A 10,550-nucleotide genomic window follows, 5' to 3' on the forward strand; every position below is an offset into this window, starting at 1 on the left:
TATCAGTCACAGTGTTTACAAATAGTACTATCCTGCTTTGTAGTTCTTTCTACATGTTTAACCAAGGTATTGTTAAGATAATGTCTCGGTTAAAATGAATCAGTCGCATTGTTTTAGGAATGGTACTTTTCTGCTTTGTCGTTCTTTATACATGTTGAAACAAGGCATTGTTAAGATAATGTCTCGGTTAATATGAATGAATCACACTGATGGAGAATTGCTACTCGCTTGCTTTGTTTCCCATTAAGATAAGGTAGATCAGTAGATGTTTTTCTTCTGGAAGTACAAGTCATCAACCGTTATTTCTCAGTAATTGTTTCCCTTATACCTATTGTTGCTTACAGGGATATCAAAATTAAATCTCGGTTTTATTCCGACTTTAATTTTAGTTGAACTGCACAAAAGGAGCCAATGTGTCTAAGGCAAACTATTGCATTAGTGGGTCTAGTTGGTTTTACCACTTTGCAGAAAGAAGCAGTCACTGTTTGCGCTACATTATAGAAGGAATGATCGAGAAGCTTTACAGAGTATTAGTAGACACTAGTGACATGGCTAGTCTGCAGAGAGCATAGGCAACTCTACAACACATGGAGTGCACTGGGCAAAAAGTGCCCAAATAAGTACAAGAAGCCATGATAGGACTCCAAGTCCGTCAATATCATTCTAAGCAACAATGATGGGGCATCTGGATATGGTAATCTGTTTACCGTACTTTCAGTTTGTTAGTCCACCGATTGGTGGGTTGACACTGGGGCCAATATTCATGTGTGTGCTGATGTGTCTTTGTTTTCTTGCAACATATAAATACGAAATCCACAGGGATGTCAGCTTAATTTTAGTGGAACAGCACAAAATGTTCAGATGGTTCGTGTCCTCCATAATACTTCATAATGCACAATACATCGAATGGTTCTCTAATCATTCGTTGTCACCTTGAGCCACCAGACTATCAGATGATAAACCCTGCCCGTTCCACAATCATAGGCATTACATATTTTGAATGGGAAAAGCTTGTCAAAGTTTAATCATTGATGTTAGCAAGAAGACATTAGTTTAATATATTGGAATTGGAAAACCTTGTCAAATTTTGCTCATTGATGTTAGCCAGAAGACATGCATTTGATATTTTTGAGTGGGACGTCCTATGATGTGAGAAACGCTGATCGTTTTTTCCTATTCCTGTCTTCAGTTCAGAAGTAAATATTTACTCTGCTGAGATGCATAGTCACATGAATGTTGACTTATGTAAGGTATTTTAAGAGTTTGTTCTGAATGTTGTGTATGTAATGACAGGCCTTGTGAGTTTGATTGCAAAGTTGAGCTTGGAATGCTGTGGCATGCGGCATCACGAACTATTCACCATGCCTCCTGAGAATAATTCTTCATATTGTTTTGCATGTTGAGCTAATGCTTATGATTTGCATATTAAAAAGATCATCCTCTTCTGTTTTTTCTGTGCTTAAGAAGTTCATTGTCTTATGTTTCATTCATAGCCTATACGACAACTCGGGTAGGTTAGAGGTGAAATCATATGATCTTCCAACCAACTCATCATCTTAGGCCGTGATTGGATCGTCATTTTCCAACCAAAACCGCTTGTAAAACTAACACTTGAAGATGGTCTCGGGTGAAGCGTTTGGTTGGTCGATTTTGACTAATAAAATATACACTTGTCTCTCAAATTACACGTGTAACTCGTCGGTTTTTGTTACAGACCCCAGACCCTCGGTTTCATTATGCATGTATTTTACGCGTTGTTTCCGATGACGAGTAAATTACACTTGTATCTTAATATAGGTGTGAAATAAACCAGAGCTCCCAAGCGCGGCCTTACCGTTTCATGTTGTCTCAGTCTCTCGAATGTGCTCATAGGTGTCCGATGATCCTGGCTTCCTGAATGAGCAGCGGGCGCTGTATCAGACCATCCCTAGGGCCTGCGAGGCCCTCTCCGTCGTCCTTGGAGTTGTTGCGCTCGCCGTGGTGCCGAGCATTGTCAACATGGTCAACGAACATGAGGATTCAGGAGATGACTTTATTTTGACTGGATGACAGTAGGGACCCACTAGGGCCATGGCCGTACGTACGCAAGTGCCTCCTTATTATGTACAACTATATCTTTTTTGCTTCCTCCTGGTTTCCTGACATCACGGTCCCACACCATTGTCAACCCATGTAGTCAATAAACGAGAGAATTGCACAAGGAGCGGCCGACAGCTGGGACCAAGCAGCTCGAGCAATATGTGTGTTTTTGAGGTGTGAGCACTGCAGAGTTTTTCTTGAGCGACGTTTTCATTGTTGTTCAGAGGAGAGCGGGGTATTAACTGGGCAGGCTGTGGCCCGTCTAGCCCAGGCTAGATATCCAGCCTAGATATTAATTTTTTTCAAACTCAAAATGGCTAGCCCGGCTATACTTTTTTTTGAGGAATAACCAGGCAAGGTCAACTTGTTATTCTTCGCCCCGCTGGGCTGCAAATCTTTCCTAGGAGGGATGCATTAGGCTTAACAAAAAAATGGGCTTTAAGAAATAATAAATGGGATGTAATTATAAAAACTGGGTTGTAACTATAAAAAATGCACCAAACACGTAATTAGTTTATAAAATATTATTTTTGGATTTTGAAAATTTTAATTTCATTAATTATTGCGCGCGCAATGTTTCGTTGGATTTTTACGTAAGACAAATTTATATTGAAATTGTATTTAATCTGATTAGAAATTTCAGGATAAAAATATTTCAGATCCCATCAAAATGTGGGAAATTTTATTGAATTATGTTTTGAATGTTTGGTTGAAATTATTAATCGTTGTCCTAGCTAGAAAATGGGTTGTACTTTTAACAAACTGTAAATGGGCTGTAGTAAATTCCATTAGATTCAAAAATGGGCTGTACATTCTTACAAATCTCAAATGGGCTATAAGTTCTCTGCCACACACTTGTGGGCCTACTAAGTTGACGCATCCCCTAAAAAAATTTGACACGTATGCAAGGCTTTATCAACTTATAGTCAACACACGGTTCTAGCAACAGTGGCCGTTGGATGTCCATCCAACGAATGTCGTGCTTCTTCTTTAATCTCGGATATTCTAGCTTCACCCGCCCAAAAAATGATTCCTCCGCCTGACATCTGGGGCGCACCGTTTCGGAGGCTGACCTATGGGCCTACTAAGTTGACGCGTATCGAGGGCTTTGTCAACTTAGTCAATATAAACGATTCTAACTACTGTGACCGTACGATGTCCATCCAACGGCCGTCATGCTTCTTCAACCGCTGGTCTTCTTGCTCCAGCCTCCCAAAGCAGCGCGGGTCGTGCCGCCTACTACTGCCTCCCGTGGCCGGCTGTGCTGCCGCGGAGGCCTCACAACCCCCTACTACTCCCACCGCTGGCCAGGCCCTGCGGCGACGGCATCCTCACACCATAGCCAAACCAGTGAACCATCGTACTCCATTCCGCATGGGCATCCACTGTCGCGTCTTCCCCGGCTCCGCGACGTCCCCTTCCCAGGCCTCGCCGTCGTCCACTGCCTTGGTGCTCTCGGCGCGGCGTAGTCAATGTGGTCAATGACCGACTTCTATTGGAAGAGTACTGTACGTCGAGAGGCTGACAGCTAAGTCCACGGCCGCAGCAAGGAAGTGCCTCCTTATTACGCGGAAAATAATTATTCCTCCACCTGACAGCAGGGACCCACCGGACAAGCCATTGTATTTCATGAAAAAAAACATTTCCCCCTGACTGTTGGGACCCACCAGCTACATCTTCGCACGCAAGGTAGTGCCTGACAGTCGGGACCCACCTGGTCGAAGCATACGTAGCGTTGTCATTCTGGTCGCGAACGTGTATGGTCGATGTAGAGGCGTGCATGTGTGGTAGTAGAGGCGTGCACGTAGCATGTACACGTATGTACAGCGGACAGGGTGCAAGAAAGTAAATACGGCCACGTACGTACAGACGGGCGGGGTCTCGAACGCCGACTCGTGCATACGTACGGCCAGGGCTCGTGTACATGGTTGTGGTTGGGTCGGAATGGAGAAACTGCGTCGTTGTCGTGTTCATGGGAAGGCAACGAAATGCACCGTGTTCATCGGGAGGCAAGGAACATGTGTTGTTCATCAAAAGCCAACCGGCTTGGACAAAACAGCCGATGGAAACGAGGCCTGGCGTACCGCAGAACGGAGGAAACGGCCTTGTGTTCGACCGACCACGTATGTGTACATACGGGAGGGGTCTCGAACACCTACTCGCGCATACGTACGGCCAGGGCTCGTGTACATGGCTGGGTCGAAACGGAGAAACAGCGTCGTCGTCGTGTTCATGTGGAGGCAACGGAATGCGTCATGTTCATGGGGAGGCAACGGAATGCGTCATGTTCATGGGGAGGCAACGGAATGCGTCGTGTTCATCGGGAGGGCTTGGATGGAACAGGCGATGGAAACGAGGCCTGGCGTACCGCGGAACGGAGGAAACGGCCTTGTGTTCGACCGGCCACGTTCGAAACGGGATCATGTTCATCGGGAGGGGTCTGGCGTACCGCAAAACGGAGGAAACAGACCTCCTACGGTCGAAACGGGGTCCTGTTGATCGGGAGGGGTGTGGCGTACCGCAAAACGGGGGAAATGGACTTGTGTTGGAGCGCTACGGTTGAAATGGAGGTCCTGTTCATTAGGAGGGGTGTGGCGTACCGCAAAACGGACTCCACAGGATACTGTTCATCTCCACCGTCGACCTCCTCTAGCCTCCACGGGCTACTGTTTATCCACCGTCGACCTCCTCCAGCCTCCACCTACGACTATTCATCCATGGGCTCCTGTTCATCCAGCCTCCACCGGCTACTGTTCAACCAGCCCTCTCCATGGGGTCCTGTTCAACCACCCCTTCATGGTCTATTGTTCATCTAGCCCTCCACTAGCTACTGTTCAACCAGCCCTCCATCGGCTACTGTTCAACCAGCCCTCCACGGGGTCCTGTTCATCCAGCCCTTCACGGGGTCCTGTTCATCCACCGGCTCGATCGATCGGGGTACTGTTCATCCAGCGGCAACAGCCTCTACTATCACGGGTTCATGTTCATCCAACCCCCACCGGGAACTGTTCATCCAAATCCCCCCCCCCAACAACGCTCACTGTTCATCCAGAGGCAGCATCGATCGGCTTCAGTTAGCAGCAGTAGCGAAGGAATCGCTCGATCGGGTTCAGTTAAAAGCCATCGATCGATCGCTCGGGTTCAGTAACGCGTAGTATGCAGTGCAATCGCTCGGGTTCAGTTAGAGCCCAACGCCTCGCTCGGGTTCAGTTAGAGCCCAACGCCTCGCACACACACGCGTACGTACGAGAGAAACGCACGTCGCTCGGCCCTCGACCACCCACCGTAACAGGGAACTCCCCCGATATTTTCCTCGCCCTCGCTTCTACCACGGTTTTCTCCGTCATGGATGGCCCAAAGAATGTCATGCAGGTACGTCTCCGGCCTGCCCAGGACGAAAATCCCATTTTCTGTGATGATTTTTGTCATAGAAGTAGGAGCCCACCACATCTATGATGATACCGGGTTTTGTCACAATTATCATCATAGAAGTGTCATAAGTATGACAGAAAAAAATTTGTTCGGCCCAAAATGTCACGGATGTCTTTTTTGTAGTGAGGCGTAGTCGGTTGGCAATGACCTTGACTGCCAACTTATATAGAACCGGGCAGAGTGATATTGGATGATATTGTGAGATACTCTGGGGGTGACGTACCTTAGGGATCAGTGTAATTGACGTGTCGTTGATCCCCACTGGTAGTTCACCTCCGTTGAGAAAAGCCAACACCGCTGGAGTTACTTCATCTTGTAGCAACTTCCAATGACGCTGGAAAAAACCTGCCGTGAAACTGTCCACCCCGGCGCCTTGGAAGGCGCCATTTGAAATAATGCTCGGTGGACTTCAAGTGGCTCGTACGGTTTACATAACAGTTCATTCATCTCCGGTGTGTCCAGGTTTGGAACATGCGATAATAACGCTTTAGTGTCTCTAGCACCTTGCGTCATATAGTGTCTGGTAGAATGCTTGGATTTCTGCCTTATCTTCCTCTTCATTTGCACAGGTAGAGCCATCCTCTCTTTTGAGACCAACTATCCAGTTGGTGCGTTTTCCTCGTCTAGCTTGTGCTTGAAAATATGTCGTGTTCCGGTCACCGTCACGGAGCCACGGAACTCGGGACCGCTGCCTCAACTAGACTTCTTTGAGCCTAAGGGCTTCTATGAGTTTCTTCATGATGCTTATCTCCTCGTTTGATGGGCCTCGCCCCACTGAGTGTTGACGTAGCTTGTCAAGTCATTTCTGAAGGTTACGGACAGTTCTTGTCAGGATGCCAAATTCGCGGGCTCCCCAGGGTTCAAGCTGATGTTGTAGAGCCCCCAATGAGTCCATGATGCCCTGCAGTCCAGGATTGTGGGTCTGCTCCCGCCAGGTTTGTGCTATTAAAGGCTCATAATCCTGATGCGACTGCCAAACATTTTCATAACGGAACTGCTTGGCTCCAATCGGCCTCTGTGAGAATGCGTGGTTTCTGAACTCAATAATGACAAAACAATGATTGGACTCCACCGCACACACATGCCGAACCCGCGTATGATCATACCTCTGCCTAAACTCATCGTTGGTAAAGGCCCTATCAATCCTTGCTTTAACATTTGCGTCTCTAGGCTGACGATTGTCCCAGGTGTAAGCAACACCCGACCGCCCCAAATCTTGGAGCACGCACTCACTGGTGACTTCCCGAAAATCTCTCATATGCCTCTCAGGGCGCGCTGATCGGCTAAAGTGCTCGTCTTGATACAAAGTTTCGTTGAAGTCGCCTATGCACATCCATGTTGCATGAGGAATGGCATGTAGGGTTCTTAGAAAACGTCAGCTGTGATGACGGTCTGCTGCTCTCGGCGCTCCGTAAAACCCCGTTAACCTCCATGCATTTGAGCTCGGTAAGCCATCCCGGACCAAAACATCAATGTGGCTCTTACTGTAAGATTTAAGTTCCACATCCACTTCTTTAGACCAAAACAGCCATATACCTCCGCTAAGACCGTCAATGTCCACTGCAAAGTTGCCTACAAACCGTAGAGTATGCCGCAAATCCTCCACTCGATTACCTCTGATCTTTGTCTCCATAACAAAAACCAGCTCGGGCCCTTCTTTCTTCACCACATTGCGAAGCTCTCGAACTTCCTCGGGATTCGCAAGCCCCCAACAGTTCCGGCTCAAACAGCTCATCACGACTGGCAGGGCTGACTAGCAGCACCTACCGAGTTCTTTGACGTCGTTGGCGTATCTCTTTTCTTTTTTGGCGCACATTCTTCTTCTGCGCCCTCAATGTTGTCCTCTCGACTTGCTGGCGCAGGATCACGCTGGATTAAGGCATTGGTGTGGGTTTCAACATGTTCTTCTATTGTCAGCAAGGGCATAATCACCTTTCTGTACACCTGATTCGGAGGGCCACCTTTCCTCTTATTCCTGCCATTAGTATTCTTCTTCTTAGGCGAGTTGACCTCCGGGTTGCCATCTCGCGTAGAGCTGGATTCAGGAACTTCATTCTTTCCTCCTCCTGATTTTGCATTAGTCTGACTCGCCCCCGAGTTCCCATTTGAAGATGTCCTCTTTTTGTCTTCCGGTGCACGGAGACTAGTTTTGAAGGGGAGGTCGCCGTTCTCATCTCTAGTCCCCGGCATCGGACAAAGCAGATCCGAGTGACCCAAGCAGCCACATGAAAAACAGAAGTTCGGGACGTTTTCATATTGTATGTCATACCAATCACGGCCGCCTCTAGCCGCTGAATCTATGAGGATCCACCTTCGCAAAGGTTTCCTGACATCAATTGTGACTCGTGTCCTCAAAAATCCTCCCATTGGATCAAATTGCACTCATTGAGCATTCTTATCAATTTGTTTTGCCACTGACAGCCCCCGTTTTTTGTTCCGAAGATTGAAGGGCAAGTTAGGAACCCTGGACCACAACTACAGCCTATCGAATTGTAATTCAGAAGGCTTCATGCAATCGGAGAACTCGGATAGGATGACTGCGTGCTTACTGATATGCCATGGGCTGCCAACCCACACGCGATCGCGATCACGCTTAGTGGTGAATTCCGCCACAAAAATATTTTCCCCCGCCGGCCTAAAGGTCGGGCCTTTAGGGTTCCCCCAAGCAGGACGAAGAGCATTGCAGATTGTTTGGATGTGGAACTTGTGTCGATGTAGAACTTTCCCTGTCAATGACCACATCGTCGGTTCATCATTGTCGACATCGCCGATCACTAGCGGTGTGGCTTCCTCTTCCATCAGATCCATCTTGCCCATTGCCTCCTCCAGCCATGCCCTTGCCGTCCGTGGCGAGAGGGCGCCTGCCTTCTCCTTGCCAGCGTCGGACGAGTCCATCCCAGCGCTGCCCCTGACACGCCCCGCCGATCGAGATCGGTCGTGCGCCGCTTTTTCCCCTCGAAACCCTAATCGCCTGTCAGGAGGTTCCTCGTGGCCCATCTCTTGTACATCATATATACGTGCCTTTGCACATGACTAATACATGGTACAATTCCCACAACATACAAGAGGTGCCAAACTCAGGCGCCACTGTTGGGTGGCCTTCTTGATGAACTGGCTATTTCATGTCTGATGCGAGTTCCTCGAGTCAAGCACCTAATGGCATAATCTTCGTTTAGGTTGTAAAAGATGAAGCCGACTTTTATACGGGAATTATTATTACTCACTGCGGAAGAAATTTGGCATGGTAGAGGAATGGGTTCATGTCTTCAAAAGGGGTCGTGATCAGAACGTATCTTGGCATGCCTTTGATCTAGTGCATCAACTCTTGAAGTCGCTTCCTCCAGTTCCACCAAAGTATTCGGAAGCCGTGGGATTTGGTTGCGCGGTTCTTAGTGACTGCTATTTGTACTTTCATGGCAAAGACTCAATAAGAAGATCTACGAGACATGTTATATTTTACAATACTCAGACAAACAAGTGGCACCCTGCCCCAGATATGCTACAAAAGCGATATTTCTATAAGGATATGATTCTCACAGCCAGATTGTGAGCGAGGTCTATCTGCTGACATCAAACATGTGATCAACCACTTGTAATGAACTGGTTGCAGGCTTATGGATTCTGATCATTTCTTTTAACGGTCGTTTTTGTTTAGTGGATTGTCGGGACACCTGTAAGCTACAGTAATAGTTTATGATGCAAACACACAGACACGGGATTGTGGACAAGATTCATGGACTATACACGCCATCTGAGCACCTCATGGTCTTTTGAAGCCGTGGCTGCTTTGGTCTCACTGGATGGAAAGCCCTGTGTTATCCGTAATAACATGAGCATTACCCTTGTTGATGTCTATGACCCACCAACGCTTATTGAGATTGATAGTACCTGCATGTGGGAGACTTTTGCCCGGGAGGGCCAGCACAGGTCTTTTATGGCAAACTTGTGGTAAAAAATTGCAAATCATCATTTAAAGATTAGAATTGTATAATTTTTGTTTTGCAACCCTTCGCCGAATCTAGATTTGGTCCCTCTTTTTTGCGGGGCTAGATTTGGTCCCTCAACTCCGAAATCGGAAACTTGCACCCCAATTACTGAAACCGGACAAAGTTCATCCCTGGACTCGGTTTTGACTGTTTTTGGTGCCGACACACCCCCGTTTTGGCCGTGTTGGCTCAAATTCGCATACTTATGAAAATTCGTGAACTTCTTAAAAATGTACCTAATTTTTCAAACCCATGTGCTTTTCCTAGTTCTTGTAACTTTCTAAAATTCATGTACTTTTTCAAATTCACGTATGTGTTTTCAAATCCATGAACTTTTTTGAAATTCGTGTACTTTTTCCAAGTTCGCTTTTTTTCAAATGCACATGTGTTTTTTAAATCTTCATGAATTTATAAAAATTACATGAACTTGAAAACAGTACACACACTTGAAAAAATACGGGAATTTGAAAAAAATACATGAACTTGAAAAAAAAGCGTGAACATCAAAAAATAAATGGATTTGGAAAAAAATGTATGTGAATTTCAAAAAAGTTCATGGATTTGGAAAGTGCATGGATTTGAAAAAAATATGCGACCTCGGAAAAAGTACGCGGATTTGAAAAAATGGACGAACTTGAAAAAGATATGTAGATCTCAAAAAAGTTCATGATTTTTAAAAAATATACGTACTTGAAGAAAGTACTCATTTCAAAGAAGTCCATGGATTTAAAAAAATACGTGATTTTGAGTTAGTATGGTCAAATCCAGGGTGAGTTGGCACCAAATACAGTCAAAATCGAGACCATGGATGAACCTTGTCCGGTTTCAGTGGTTAGGGGCGCAAGTTATCCGGTTTCAAAGTTGAGTGACCAAATGTAGATTCGGCCAATAGTTGGGGAATGAAAAGTATACTTTTCTCTTTAAAGGCCCATATTTTTCAATGCCAAGTGCTCCAAGTTTGAATATGTGTGTTTATCAAGTGGAAACATGTTCAAATGTATTTATTTTTTGGTGATAAAGATACTTAGTTTTTTATGAAATGAATAGAAATTG

The 10,550-nt window shown here is 46.1% G+C and overlaps 1 pseudogene; it reads left to right on the forward strand.

The window, feature by feature from the left end:
- LOC125507028 overlaps positions 1 to 9,463 on the forward strand; it is a 48,106-nt pseudogene extending 38,643 nt beyond the window's left edge.
- Positions 9,464 to 10,550: the final 1,087 nt, after the last annotated feature.

The sequence above is a fragment of the Triticum urartu genome, chromosome 5, assembly GCF_003073215.2.
Source record: "Triticum urartu cultivar G1812 chromosome 5, Tu2.1, whole genome shotgun sequence".
Classification (NCBI taxonomy): Eukaryota; Viridiplantae; Streptophyta; class Magnoliopsida; order Poales; family Poaceae; genus Triticum; species Triticum urartu.